The 13,501-nt window shown below is 41.6% G+C and overlaps 1 non-coding gene across 1 annotated transcript; it reads left to right on the top strand.

The window, feature by feature from the left end:
• The first annotated feature begins 3,656 nt into the window (after positions 1 to 3,656).
• On the top strand, positions 3,657 to 3,762 carry LOC145625945 (small nucleolar RNA R71). Its single transcript, XR_014110836.1, has one exon. It is a non-coding gene; the product is annotated as a small nucleolar RNA R71 (small nucleolar RNA).
• The last annotated feature ends 9,739 nt before the right edge of the window (positions 3,763 to 13,501 follow it).

Below are 13,501 nucleotides of genomic sequence, written 5' to 3'. Positions count from 1 at the left end.
GTTTAGCTTCCTTCTTCCCTATCAAATATTTGAGAGCCGAGTGGTCGGTATACACAATTGTCTTAGAACCAATGAGGTAGGTTCTAAACTTCTCGAATGAATGGATAACCGCTAGGAACTCCTTCTCGGTAGTTGTGTAGTTTCGTTGGGCATCATTGAGAGTTTTAGACAAATAATGTATGACATGAAGTTTTCCATTCTTTCGTTGTCCAAGAACCGATCCAATGGCCTCGTCGCTTGCATCGCACATGAGCTCAAATGAAAGAGACCAATCCGGACCTTGGACAATAGGAGCGGTGCAAAGGGCTTCTTTCAACCTACAAAAGGACTTATGACAAGCATCATCAAACACAAACTCCTTATCCTGTTGCAATAGGGATGTGAGAGGCTTAGCAATCATTGAAAAATCTTTAATAAAGCGCCGATAGAACCCGGCATGGCCAAGAAAAGACCTCACTTCCCTCACGTTGGTGGGGGGAGGAAGTTTTTCGATGACCTCAACCTTGGCTCTATCGACCTCAATGCCGGCATGGGAAATTTTGTGCCCAAGAACAATCCCACTTTCGACCATAAAGTGGCACTTTTCCCAATTCAACACGAGGTTAGCCCTCTCACACCTTTCTAAGCAACGAGATAAATTAGATAGACAATCTTCATAGGTGGCTCCTCCAACGGAGAAGTCATCCATGAAGACTTCTATCTCATCCTCAATCATATCACTAAAAATGGACATCATGCAACGTTGGAATGTTGCGGGGGCATTACAAAGCCCGAAAGGCATCCTACGATACGCATAAGTACCGTAGGGGCATGTGAAAGTTGTCTTCTCTTGATCCTTAGGGTCAATTGGGATTTGGAAAAATCCCGAGTAACCATCAAGGAAACAATAGAAGGAATGCTTTGTAAGCCTTTCCAACATTTGATCAATGAACGGTAGTGGAAAATGATCTTTGCATGTACTTGTGTTAAGTTGGCGATAGTCAATACACATGCGCCAACCGGTAACAAGTCTAGTGGGTACTAGTTGATCATGATCATTTTTCACTACCGTCATGCCCCCTTTCTTAGGCACAACTTGCACGGGAGATACCCAATCACTATGAGCAATTGGGTAAATAATTCCCGCATCAAGAAGCTTAGCCACTTCTTTCCGCACAACCTCTTGCATGGAAGGGTTAAGCTTTCTTTGCCTTTGCCTGACGGGTTTGGCATCTCCCTCTAGATCAATTTTGTGCATACATAAAGATGGACTTATACCCTTGATATCATCAATAGTATAACCCAAAGCTTTTTTGTGATTTCTCAAAACATTGATCAAGAGGGAGGTTTGCTCCTCCGTTAGATTAGAATTTACAATCACGGGGAAAGACTCGTTGGGACCAAGAAATGCATACCTCAAGCCCAAAGGTAGAGGTTTCAAGTATACCTTTGGTGCTCCCTTACCATTGGGACTCTCTTCTCTTTCTTCAACTTGAAAGAGGTCGTGAATGTAAGGAGCCTCTTCTTCCATGCTCGCGCCCTTGCACTCCTTGCTTTCCTCAAGCAAATCCTCATAGAATTGTATGTCTTCTTTGTGAGTACCTATCTTTGATTCATTCAACAACACACTTTCAAGGGGATCATTAGTGGCATGCAAGTGGGAGCGAGAAAATTCATCAAGAACCGTATCAAGAATATCTACCCTAAAGCATTCACCACTTGAGGAGGGTTGTTGCATGACATTGTTCAAATCAAACTCAATAGAATCATTGTCAATTTTCAAGGATATCTTCCCCTCCTTCACATCGATGATAGCTCTAGAAGTGGCTAGAAATGGCCTACCCAAAATTATAGGAATCCTCTCATCCTCATCCATTTCTAGCACATAGAAATCCACGGGGAATGTGAACTTTCCTACCCTAAGGGGAATGTCCTCAACTTTGCCCATGGGGAACTTAACGGAACGGTCCGCTAGTTGGAGAGTAATGTTAGTGGGAGAGAGGGTTCCTACACTAAGCTTTTGGTAGACGGAATAGGGCATGAGACTCACACTTGCTCCTAAATCACACAAGGCTTTATCAAATTCAATGCCATTGATAGAGCAAGGGATGGAAAAGTTACCCGGATCTTTCAATTTGGTAGGTAGTTTGTTGGAAAGAATTGCACTACAATTGGCGGTTAAACTCACCGTCTCACACTCCCTTCTTCCACTCAAAAGATCTTTCAAAAATTTGGAATAGTGGGGCATTTGCTTCATAGCATCAACAAAAGGGACGGAGATATGCAAATTCTTAATGACTTCCAAAAACTTCCCAAATTGGGCATCAAGTTTAGCTCTCACAAATCGTTGTGGAAAGGGTAGCTTTTCCTCTCTAGGTTGGCGATTTAGGGGCAAGGGGGTGGCTTCTTTTTCCTTGAGCACCTCAACCTGTTTTTCTTTTTCAACACTCAATGGCTCATTGGATTTTTCACCCTCATTCTCTAACTCCGCCTCTTCTTGGGGTTCTTCCTCAATTAAAGGGTCACTCCCTACTACCTTCCCACTCCTTGTTGTCACGGCATACAAAGGTTTTGGGTTGACTCCTTGACTTGGGATGTGAGAAGAAGAAGGAGAAGAAGAAGAAGGGGATGAATTAGATGCAAGTTGAGCAATTTGAGTCTCAAGCATTTTCATATGAGCATTGGTTCGTTTTTGAGCCTCTTCATGCTTCTTTTGATCCTCCTCACGCATTTTTAAAAGAGCATCTAATTTAGCCATCACGGGATCTATTGGAGGGGCTTCAATTTGAAGAGGTTGTTGAGGTGGAGGAAGTTGGGGTTGTTGGAAACCCGGAGGCCTATTAGTTTGGGCATAGTTAGAAACAAATTGGCCCCTATTGCCTCCGGTGCCTTGGTTAGGAACATTCATTTGTTGATTGTTTCCCATGTTACCTTGGTCACCAAAATTTTGATTTTGATGGTCTTGGTATCGGGGATTAGGTTGTTGGTTTTGATTACCATATCCTCTTTGGTTAGAGTAGCCCCTTCCATTGAAATTGGAAGGGCCTCCCCCACCATGGTATTGGTTATCATAACCACCACCGTTTTGGTTCCAACCACGGTTTCCACCTTGATTCCAATTCCCCATTTGATTGGAGTTTGGCCTCAAGTTTCCTACATTTCCCATTCTAGGAGCAAAATTCATAGCATTGACATTTTCCATATTACTATCATGTTCATGGGAAGGGGGTTGAACTTCACAAGCATAGACACATTGAGAGGTATCATGATCATAGGTTTCACAATTAGAACAAAACATGCACCCTTGGGGCATTGTATTGTAAGAAGAGGGGGAGGAAGTATCCATACCATTGCCTCCCTTGGTTGAAGGGGAGATATTACCATGAGGGTTGGGCCTTTCTTTCATCAATTCATCCATTTGCTTGGTCATTTTGGAGATTTGGGTAGAAAGGTTGTTGATTGCGTTGGCTTGCTCCAATGCATAAACGCCCTTGCTAGAAGTAGCATCCCTTTCTCCTTCGTACCAATCATCATAGTGCTTTGCGGCTTCCTCTATAATACACTCCACTTCATGCTCTCCTTTGTTCATAATTGGACCACCGGCCGCGGCGTCTAGGCTTGTTCTTCCTTGAGGTGTGAGACCTCCATAGAAAGTGTGAATGAGTTGATACTTGGGTATCCCATGGTGTGGGCATTGACGTTGAAGCTCTTTGTATCGTTCCCATGCCGCACTTAGAGACTCACCACTCTTTTGGCGAAAACCTTGAATCAAAGACCGAGCCTCGGCGGTCTTCCTATGGTTATAAAACCTCCTCAAGAAAGCCGTAGTCACTTGGTCCCATGTCGTGAGAGAATTAGGGGGCACCTCCTTCTCTAGCCATTCTAGACCTCTCCCAATTAGCGAAAATGGAAACATTTTGAGGCGAATATATTCTTGAGTCACTCCATTGGCCTTTATTGTGTCACAATATTTCTCAAACTCTTTTAGGTGCTCATGAGGACTCTCAAACTTTCCACCCGAGAATTGTTTCCTCTCAATCAAGGCAATCAAATTAGGCTTGATCTCGAAATTGTTGGCTTGAGTAGTAGGAGTTAGGATCCCACTTTGCGCTCTAAAAGCTTCGGGGGCCCCAAGACGACTCAAAGGCGTATTCTCTCCCATTTTAGAACCTTCTTTACTTTCAAACTTATAGGCTGAGAAAGGGTTGATTTCTGAATTCGAAGATGATTTAGGGCTATCTAATTCTTCACTTGAGGGTGAAGAGGGTGGAGTATCTTCTAATTCTCTTACTCCTCTCGTTGGAGTGCGGGAATTTCTACTCCTTGCTCTTGCTTCTCTTCGAAGTAGGGACAAAGACCTCTCTAGCTCTGGATCGATGGGAATTAAAGATCTTGAGCGGGTTCGTCCTCTGTTCATACAACAAAGCTAAGAAGAACGTAAGCACTGACAAGTAACAAAAGTAGCGAACACTAACAAATAAAGGTGAGATAGTCTTAAACAAGCAATGAAATAGCAATGGAAACCGTCGTCCCCGGCAACGGCGCCAATTTGACAAGGAAATAATCGTGTCGTTGAGCGACTACACCTAAGTCAAATTAATTTATAACGCTCTACCAACCTAATACGTGTATAGGGTAAATAGAGGGGTCGAACCACAGGGAGACATGCATAAACACCGCATTCACTACTTAAGACTTTAAGCTATCTCGGGACAAGGAGTATGAATAACTAAGAGATTAAACTAAGGATTAAGAATGATTAAAGATCAATATAACTAAACACCAAGAGAAGTGGGTAGATGTAGATGTCACTTGATCATGCAATAACACAGAAGCAAAGCAATGGTAAACTAAGCATGCAAGAATATCGAAATAAAGCTCGATCTAACCGCCTTCCGGGGTTAATCGATTCCTCCTAACATAGCCTCTATGCTTCCACATTAGAACCATATATTAGAAGGTGCAAACAAAGAATTATCGATAGTAATGAATCTCGACTAAGTCAACTTCCGTTACTTGTTAGTAAAGACTCATCTTTGATCAACTAACAATGTGCACTTGCAAGAAAGACCAAAGAATATCAAGCATACAAAGACTTTAATCACCATTAACATAACCCCCAACATCATAAGCATGAATCAATTAACAACTACACCATCCCCACACCCTTGGCTAGGTGACTACTCACAAATCATATTGAAGACAATTTCAATCATCAAATCAATAAGCATCAACATGATCAATAAGCAAAGAAGGAAAATCAAAATAAGCAAACAAAACTAGATACAAAAGTAAAGAGAGAGAGTAAGGGATTGCTCATTCATTGAAGATGAAGATTTACAAAGGTTCAATCAAGCTCCTTCTTCAATATCCAAGTTCATCAATAGAAATCCACACTTTCTCTCTCTACTAATGAAGTTTCTCTCCCTAGATTAAGCTAAAAATGTAGAAAATTAAAACTAAGTTAATCCCCCAAAACGTTCTAAGAAAGGGACTTATATAGTCCGTACAGAGTCAGCTGACAAAAGGAGAGGTCCGACCGAACAAATGGGAAGGTTCGGCCGGACTACAAAGTAGGTTCGGCCGAACCATGGGTAGGTTCGGTCGAACCTCCCTGATCCTGGTCTGGTCGAACTCCTGCGGTTCGGCCACTCCTGCAAAACTGCCGATTTTCATCTTGCCCCTGCCTCGAAGTTCGGCCGAACCACTAAGCAGGTTCGGTCGAACCTCCCTGATCCTGGTCTGGTCGAACTCCTGCGGTTCGGCCACTCCTGCAAAACTGCCGATTTTCATCTTGCCCCTGCCTCGAAGTTCGGCCGAACCACTGAGCAGGTTCGGCCACACCTTGGTTCGGCCACACCATCAGGAGGTTCGGCCGAACCTCTTCTGAATCATGCTTCCTCTAGCCTCCTTTGAGCTTAGCTTCCTCCTCTTGAAAATCTCGATGGTTCCTACAAAGCATAAGCATGAAAAGCACAGTAAGAACAAAGCGGGAAGACTAAGAAAAGGGAGGATAAAGGAGAAAGAAAAGAGAAAGCAAAACTAAGTAAAATTGCTTAGAGAGAAGGCCAAACAAGTGCAAACGAGGGGAGAATCCTTAGAGAAAAAGGATAAAAAGAGTGGCATAAATGCCACTCATCAGATTCCTTTAAGCATAGAAAAATACCAAACTCATTTGTCACCGATACACTGGTGTCAGATAAGCGTTCTATCCCTTTACTCTTTTATCTGTGGAATTAACATTTTTTGCAGGTATCGGCGTATACAGAGTGATTTAGGATTGCAGAACGTCTTCAATCATTCTCCGTCCCTATCGACTACTTTGATTATCGTTTTCGAAACTGACGTTTCTACAAACTCAGTCAAAGTGGGGGCTTCTGTAGACACCTAAAAATGTCTCCCCAAAACCAAACCCGATGATGAACAACCTTTCACCGCCATTATTAGTCGGGTTGAGTATTTAATCTTGGAGTGCTTAAATCCATATTTCCATTTCATAAACCAACCAAACTTCTATCTCATTTCCCCCAAATCATAACTTATTTTCCTCTTTTCGTGCCTTTAAACCCAAAATTATTCATTTCGTGTCCTTTAAAACCATTCATTTCGTATCCTTTTTATAAAAACGTTTAATCCAGTTTATTTTGGTCCATAATCTTGGTCCAATGATTAATTAATTGGATGGGGCTTTAAAAGAGCTTTCCAATAATATATTATAAGCCCAAATCCGAGTTATAACGAATAAGTTATGGCCAAAATATTAAACTGAGCCCAAACCGAACCTAAGCCCACCTTACCTACGATCCAATGATCATGTGGAGGGTCCAAAATATTAAATCCCATTCCTAAACCAATTAGGATTAATTAGAAGCTTCTATAAGTTTCTAAAAGATCCTAATTATCCTTTTTGAAAAGATAAGATTAAAGAGTTTGAAATTGAATAAAACTCCTTTTTTGAAAATCCTATTTCTATCCGAATTGAAAGACATTCAAAGATAGACAGATATTATTTTCGTGCCTCATATTTTTTATCCAAATTTTATATGGTTGGATAGCCCTTGAAATTATCTTTCCAATTATATATTATAATATCAATTCCGAGTTATAACAGAAAAGATATGAATAAAATATCAAACTCTATCCAAAACTGATACCGTCTCACTATTTCGGCTATATCTTTTGTTCTACAAAATATTTAAATCTGATTCTAATTGTTTTAGAAAGTAGACTTCATGTGCTTTCCAACGACATCTTATTCAGATTTCTGGATCAAAAGATATGATATAAACAAAAACCGCAAAAACTGCAGTCTATCGAGTTTTATTCCGATTTAATTCGGATCTTATCTTAATTTTTCGACCCTTCTTTTTTCTCTATAAATAGAGGTCATATCTCCCCTTTTTTCAAACAACAACAAGCTTTATCATAAAATAATTCTCTTCTCCATTTTAAGCCTAAATACTAGACACCCTATTCTCTCAAAATACTTCCCCTAATTAAGCACTCAAAGGAGATCGTACAATACCCAAAGTTCTATACTTAAACCAAGGCGTGAAAGGTATAATTAACTGAGGGTTTGGAACAAATCAAATATAAATTTATTTAATTTAATTGTTTCAATTTGATTTATTTTTATTGAAGTTACTAACAGTTTATTCATGATGTAGCAATTCAAGGAAATGCGGAAAGTGAGTAGTTAATCATTTAATTACTCTTATTTTTATTCTTGTTGCTAGCATCATGATTAGGTTATTTTATATTTAATTTGACTAACAATATTATGGTTAAATTGCTTCCAATATTAATGTTTATTCTATTTATTGATCACTATATTGCATGTTTAAAGGGAATATGTAATTGAAAATCACGCCTAATAAGATAATTTGGACAACCGGTTTAGGTTCCTTTTTAATCTTGTTAATTAATTCAAGTGATCACAAATATTTTAGAATTATGTGTTGCATTAATATTCAACCAATTTAGCATAATAATAGTTTGGAGCAAATTGAATTTTTGTTTGTATGCCTTTGAGATCGCAGGAATCATTTTTCACTATAAGAATCGAGTAGAGGCCAATACGGGCGAATGTGACTCCATGACTCACTGCGTACCATCATCCCCGATCCTCCTTTCGTGGTTCCGAACCATATGGAGTTAGTAATCTCATGGATTATGAATGGGGTGTAACCTTCACGGGTCAATCCTTGTTGCCTATCGTTGTCCCTTATCGTGGTTGCCTTTTTATGATCCGTGAACGGTTTACAAGTTCCTTAAAAACTTGTTAGCGGCTTCCTACTTTATTTGTCCCTAATCGTATTATGTCAATTCCTACTTCCTAAAAGTGCCAAGCATAATCACCACATGCTTTTAACGTAGGCGCACTTCGAGTGACGCCTACAGTTAGTAACAATACCTTTGTTAAGTCCTTAATTGAGTGTAGTCACATAATTGTTTGATTTTATTATTTTCCTTGAAGTTACTAACGCATGTATTTTGTTATAAGAAAGAGATACGAGGCATCCAAGTAAGTGCTTTAATTGATTTTATTGGTATTATGATATAGAAATCATGCTTAGATTGTTATTTTGATTCCTAGTATCATGTTAGGATGTTTTGATCTTCCTAGTATCATGTTTAGGTTATTAACTACAATTTCTAATATCAAATATGGAAATTGTGATTCCTGTGATGCTTCCTATTTTTTTCCTGATATTTATGTTAGTATCATGTTAGGAATAAAGCTTTGATTTTTATTGTTTAGTGACATGCTAGGGTTTGTTATTAATCTTGTTAGTATCATGCCTAGCTAGGATCTTGCTATTATTATGCTTTAACATGATTATGCTTATGATTATTATTATTATTAATTATTATTATTATGATTATTATTATGTTGCTTGATTATATTTATTGTTATTGCTTGATCACACCTTTTATGCATGTTTAAAGGGAATTGTTACTTGTAATCATGCTTATATAAGATAAGTAACAATCTTATTTAGGGTTAATTTTATTATAATTCAAGTGATCCCCAATAATAGTTTTATTTGTGCATTAATGTTCAACCAACATAGATTAAACAGGTTAAGGGTAAACCTAATGATTGCATGTTAGTCAGAAAGCGCACATGAATACGATCAGAATAATGTAGAGGCTTATTATTAGGGCAGGTTCAATCTCTTTTAGGTTGGATTTGTACCTTCATCCCCAAACTACCAGTCATGGTTCTAGACCTATTGGAGTTGACAATCTCCTGGATCATTAAGGGGTGTAACCTTCACCCTGGGAACAGTTTACAAGTTCCTAAAACTTCTTGACGACTCTTTTGCTCTATCTTCTTTCCCTTTGGACGCCACCGTACTTTAGTGTATAATCATAGTGGGGTTCAAGTTTGGGGTAATGCTTGAAATATTCCCTACACCTTCTAGCTGGAATCCGCATGTGTAAGGCAGTAGGGGCAACAAAAATTGACGCCTATTCTGATTCTCAATTGTCGTTAGCCAGTACGAAGGTACATATGAAGGTACCCATCCGGTAATGATCAAATATTTTCAGGCGATCAAAGAGGAGGTTGGGAAACTTGAAGGGTTCACTCAGAGCCAAGTGCCCAGGTTCGACAACAACCAGGCGGATGCCTTGTCCAAGTTGGCATCCTCCGCCTGTTGTGATGCGCCTCGGTCAGTCTTTTGAGAAGTTCTCAAAAAAAGAAGCATATATGAAGAGCCCATTGGAATTCTGGACCAAAGCTCTACCTAGATGGATGGCATCCGGGCTTTCTTAACAGACGGCACGCTCCCTGATTCGCCACAAGAGGCAGCCGTCATGAAAAAATGAGCAGCGAACATCGAGATGAGAAACAGAGAGCTCTTCAAGGCGGGGTTTCTGAGACCCCTTTTGAAGTGTGTTGCCCTAGAAGGAAGTTCTCGAAGATTTGCATGCGGGATACTGCGCCTCCCATATAGGCGACAGATCCCTATCCGTAAGAGCCAAGCGGCATTATTTTTGGCCTACCCTTGAAGCAGACGCCAAAGAGCTAGTGAAGAAATGTGACAAATGTCAGAAATTTGGCAAACTTATTCACCGCCCGGCTACTGATCTGACGGCAATCCAGAGCCCAGTCCCGTTTGCTAAATAGGGCATGGACATTCTAGGTCCTTACACGCCTGCACCAGACGGAAAACGCTACATTCTAGTGGTTGTTGATTACTTCACCAAGTGGGTGGAGGCGGAGGCGCTTAAGAACATCAACACAAAGGATGTCATCTCTTTCATTTGGAAGAACATCATCACCCGGTTTGGGGTACCCATGTCTATGGTGTTTGATAATAGCCCTCAGTTTAAGACGCCCCAGCTCAAGAATTGGTTGGGAGATCAAGGGATCTCAAACTGTTTCGCATCAGTCGGCCGACCCCAAGCAAACAGCCAAGTTGAAGCCTTCAACAAACTCATCTCAGACGGCATTAAGAAGAAGATTGAAAGAGCCGGTGGTTTATGGGTAGAAGAACCAATTCCTGTCTTATGGGCCATCCGGACAACAGCAAAAGGGGCAACCGGTGAAACCCCATTTCTTATGGTTTACGGTGCTGAAGCCGTCCTTCCCATTGAACATTACGAACCGACTCTCAGAGTCATGCTTTATGATGAAGAGGCAAATTGGGAGGCCATGCGTCTGGCGTTGGACTCACTCCCAGAATGCAGGGGCAACGCCGCCTTGCATCATGAGATATACTGTTTGAGAATGACAAGATCCTACAACAAGAAAGTGCACAAGCGCCCTTTGAAAGTTGGTGACTTCGTGTTACGGAAAATGGAGGCAACCGGTAGGGCCAATGAGCTTAGAAAGCTAACTCCTCATTGGGAAGGCCCCTACCGGATCTATGAGGAAGTTAGAGACGGCACCTACCGCCTGGAAACTCCAGACGGCAGACGCCTGCTTAGGACTTGGAATGTAGACAATTTGAAAAAGTACTACTTCTGAGTTATAAATTTTTGTAAACAAGAAGTCTATTAATGGGAAATTGCTTTTTATTTTCAATTATGTTGTTTCCTTTTTTAATCTTAAAACCGTCTGGGCAAATCACAGACGGCCCAATTGTTGAACCGTCTATGTTTAAAACTTAGTAGAAAATTCAACGTCGAAGTTACACGAGGCCACTGGCCAGATAACTAAACTAGGACAAAAAAACGCTTAGTGGCTATACAGCCAGTCTCAACCTAGACTAGAGGTCAATGGCCGGATGGTTGTTTATTTCATAAAATCGCCTATCCCAACATGGACAATGGCGTCCGGCGACACCCCTCCGGGTGCAATCTTCGCAGAGAGCATCCTACCGGTTTGCTCTATGTACCTATGTAGACGACAAAGATTGAACGACCAAATTGGTCAAATCATAGCCGTCTAACCAGAATAGTCTAAAGAACGACTAAGTTTTCGGAACACCGGATGCCCTAACACATCAGTCGATGACCGAGTGAAGTTCTTACTTAGGCTTTTCATTCCAAAATTGCGCAAACTCTCCTATTAGGGCACAAAGAGTTGTGCAATGGCTATACAAACGTCTTGAAAAAGGCATGAGGCCAATGGCCGGATGGTTGTACATTTTCATAATTTCGCCTGCTCCAATGAGATATATGGCATTCGGCGACACTCCTCCGGGTTCAATCGACACAGAAAGCACTCTATTTGCCTTGCGTACTCATGCAGGTGGCAAAAATTGAACAACCTCATTGGTCAACTCATAGCCTCCTGACCAAGGTAATCTAGAGAACAACCAATTCTTTGGGAGCCGGATGTCTAAAAGACATCAGCCGGTGACCGACCAAAGTTCTAATCTAGGTTACCTCCTAAAATTATATAAGTCCTCCTAATGGGGTAAAAGGACATTGAAAGTGTAATTAGATTACAAACACCCCAGGCGGTCACCTGCCTCCTGTCCTATGAAGAGACAGGCGACTATTCGCCTCCTGCAATCTTCTCAAATGGTCGTTTTCCGCCTAGTTAGAAGGCTAGAACACCTGTCATTTGGACAGCTCTGCACTTGGTTTGGAGCAATCACTACTTTGATTGATTGGCTTGCAAACATATCATGCTCTTTAAAGCATCACACGTTCCCAAGATAATCAATCAACTTAAAGTTGAAACCAACTACATAGCCGCCCAGGGGCAAAAATAGCCAGATTATCAATTGCCGCATGCTTTTCATAAATTAGGCAAAAATATCATGCAAAAATAAAAATGCAAAATTCAAACGCAAAATGATAAAATGATCAAAACCAACTCAGTCGGCATATTCATTAAAATCTACCCAACCAAACAGTTGTGGTAGAGCATTGTTAACCGGACCCCGTCCAGGAAGTGAAGCAAATTGTCAGTTAACTCGGCTCCTTAGCCGGTAAAAACAAGAAATGCTCGGCACGTAGGCCGGAAAGAAAGTTGATTCGGCATACAACCGCTGAACTAGAAAAAATTAAAAATGGCACTGCCGTAGAAATCATTGTTTAGCCATAGACAAGTCCTCCTGTTTATTCTTCTATTCATCCTCTTCTTTAGAAGGAATCTCATGCGCTTGACCATTGACGGGGTGCTCAGGCTCTGGCAGCTTAGTGTTGGCCCAAACTTCAAAGGACTCCGGCTCCGGTTCCCCCTTCTCCCTCAAGTATACAACCTCCTCAGCATACTTGTGAGCCAGTGCCCAGACGCCGTACTCCTTCTTTGGGTACAAGGCGTTCCAGGAAATCCTCATTCGGGAATCATTATTAGCCTCACTTTCAGCAACCAGGCGCTCTTGTTCCGCCTGCAGGGTCGCCGCAAAGTTCAACTGCGCTTGAGCAGCCGCGTCCTCCAGTTTCTTCACCAGGGCCTTGAGATCGGTGTTCTCTTGGGAAACACCCTTGAGCTTGTCCAAATCTGCCTCAGCCTTGCCAAGTTCCTCCTGAGCCTTTTTGAGCGCTGTCTCTGCTTGGCTGGCCTTCTGCTTGGCTGCCCCTAAGTCCGTCTCTAGCTGCTCAATCCTCGCCGCCTTTGTCATTATCGTGGCTTTAGTCTCATGTTTATTTATGGTACATGAGTATAGAGCAACGTTGTCAGCGTCTCTGGTTCACTTATTGGCTCTCTTTACCTCTTACCGCTTGCGGGAGTAAGGACGTTTGAGACCATCTACCCGCAACAGAGCTTGAATTAATCTTCTTTATATCTCACCTCAGCTAGAAGGGACAAAATGCGTTCCAGATTGAACGTCTCTCTCCCAGGGATAGCGTCTTTGTCCCTCTTGCGGACGACATCAAGCACGGCCTTGGCATGCTTCTGGACGTCTGGCCAGCGAGGAGATTGATCTGCACCACAATCAACATTTGATGAGTACGAAATATAGGCGGCACCAATCTGTTGTCCATGAATTGGGGGTTAATTGCCACACTCCAAGGCCGTAGCCTCTCAGAATTGGCTTCACCGCCTCGTGAAGGGGAAATCTTAGTCCGGCTAGGAACGCCGCCTCATAACAGCCAAAGTAGGCGTTGGCTTCCT

Source organism: Chenopodium album, chromosome 3 (assembly GCF_948465745.1).
Source record: "Chenopodium album chromosome 3, dcCheAlbu1.1, whole genome shotgun sequence".
Lineage (NCBI taxonomy): Eukaryota > Viridiplantae > Streptophyta > Magnoliopsida > Caryophyllales > Amaranthaceae > Chenopodium > Chenopodium album.
The sequence above is the reverse complement of the archived record's forward strand: the minus strand, read 5'-3'. Positions and strand labels throughout refer to the sequence as shown.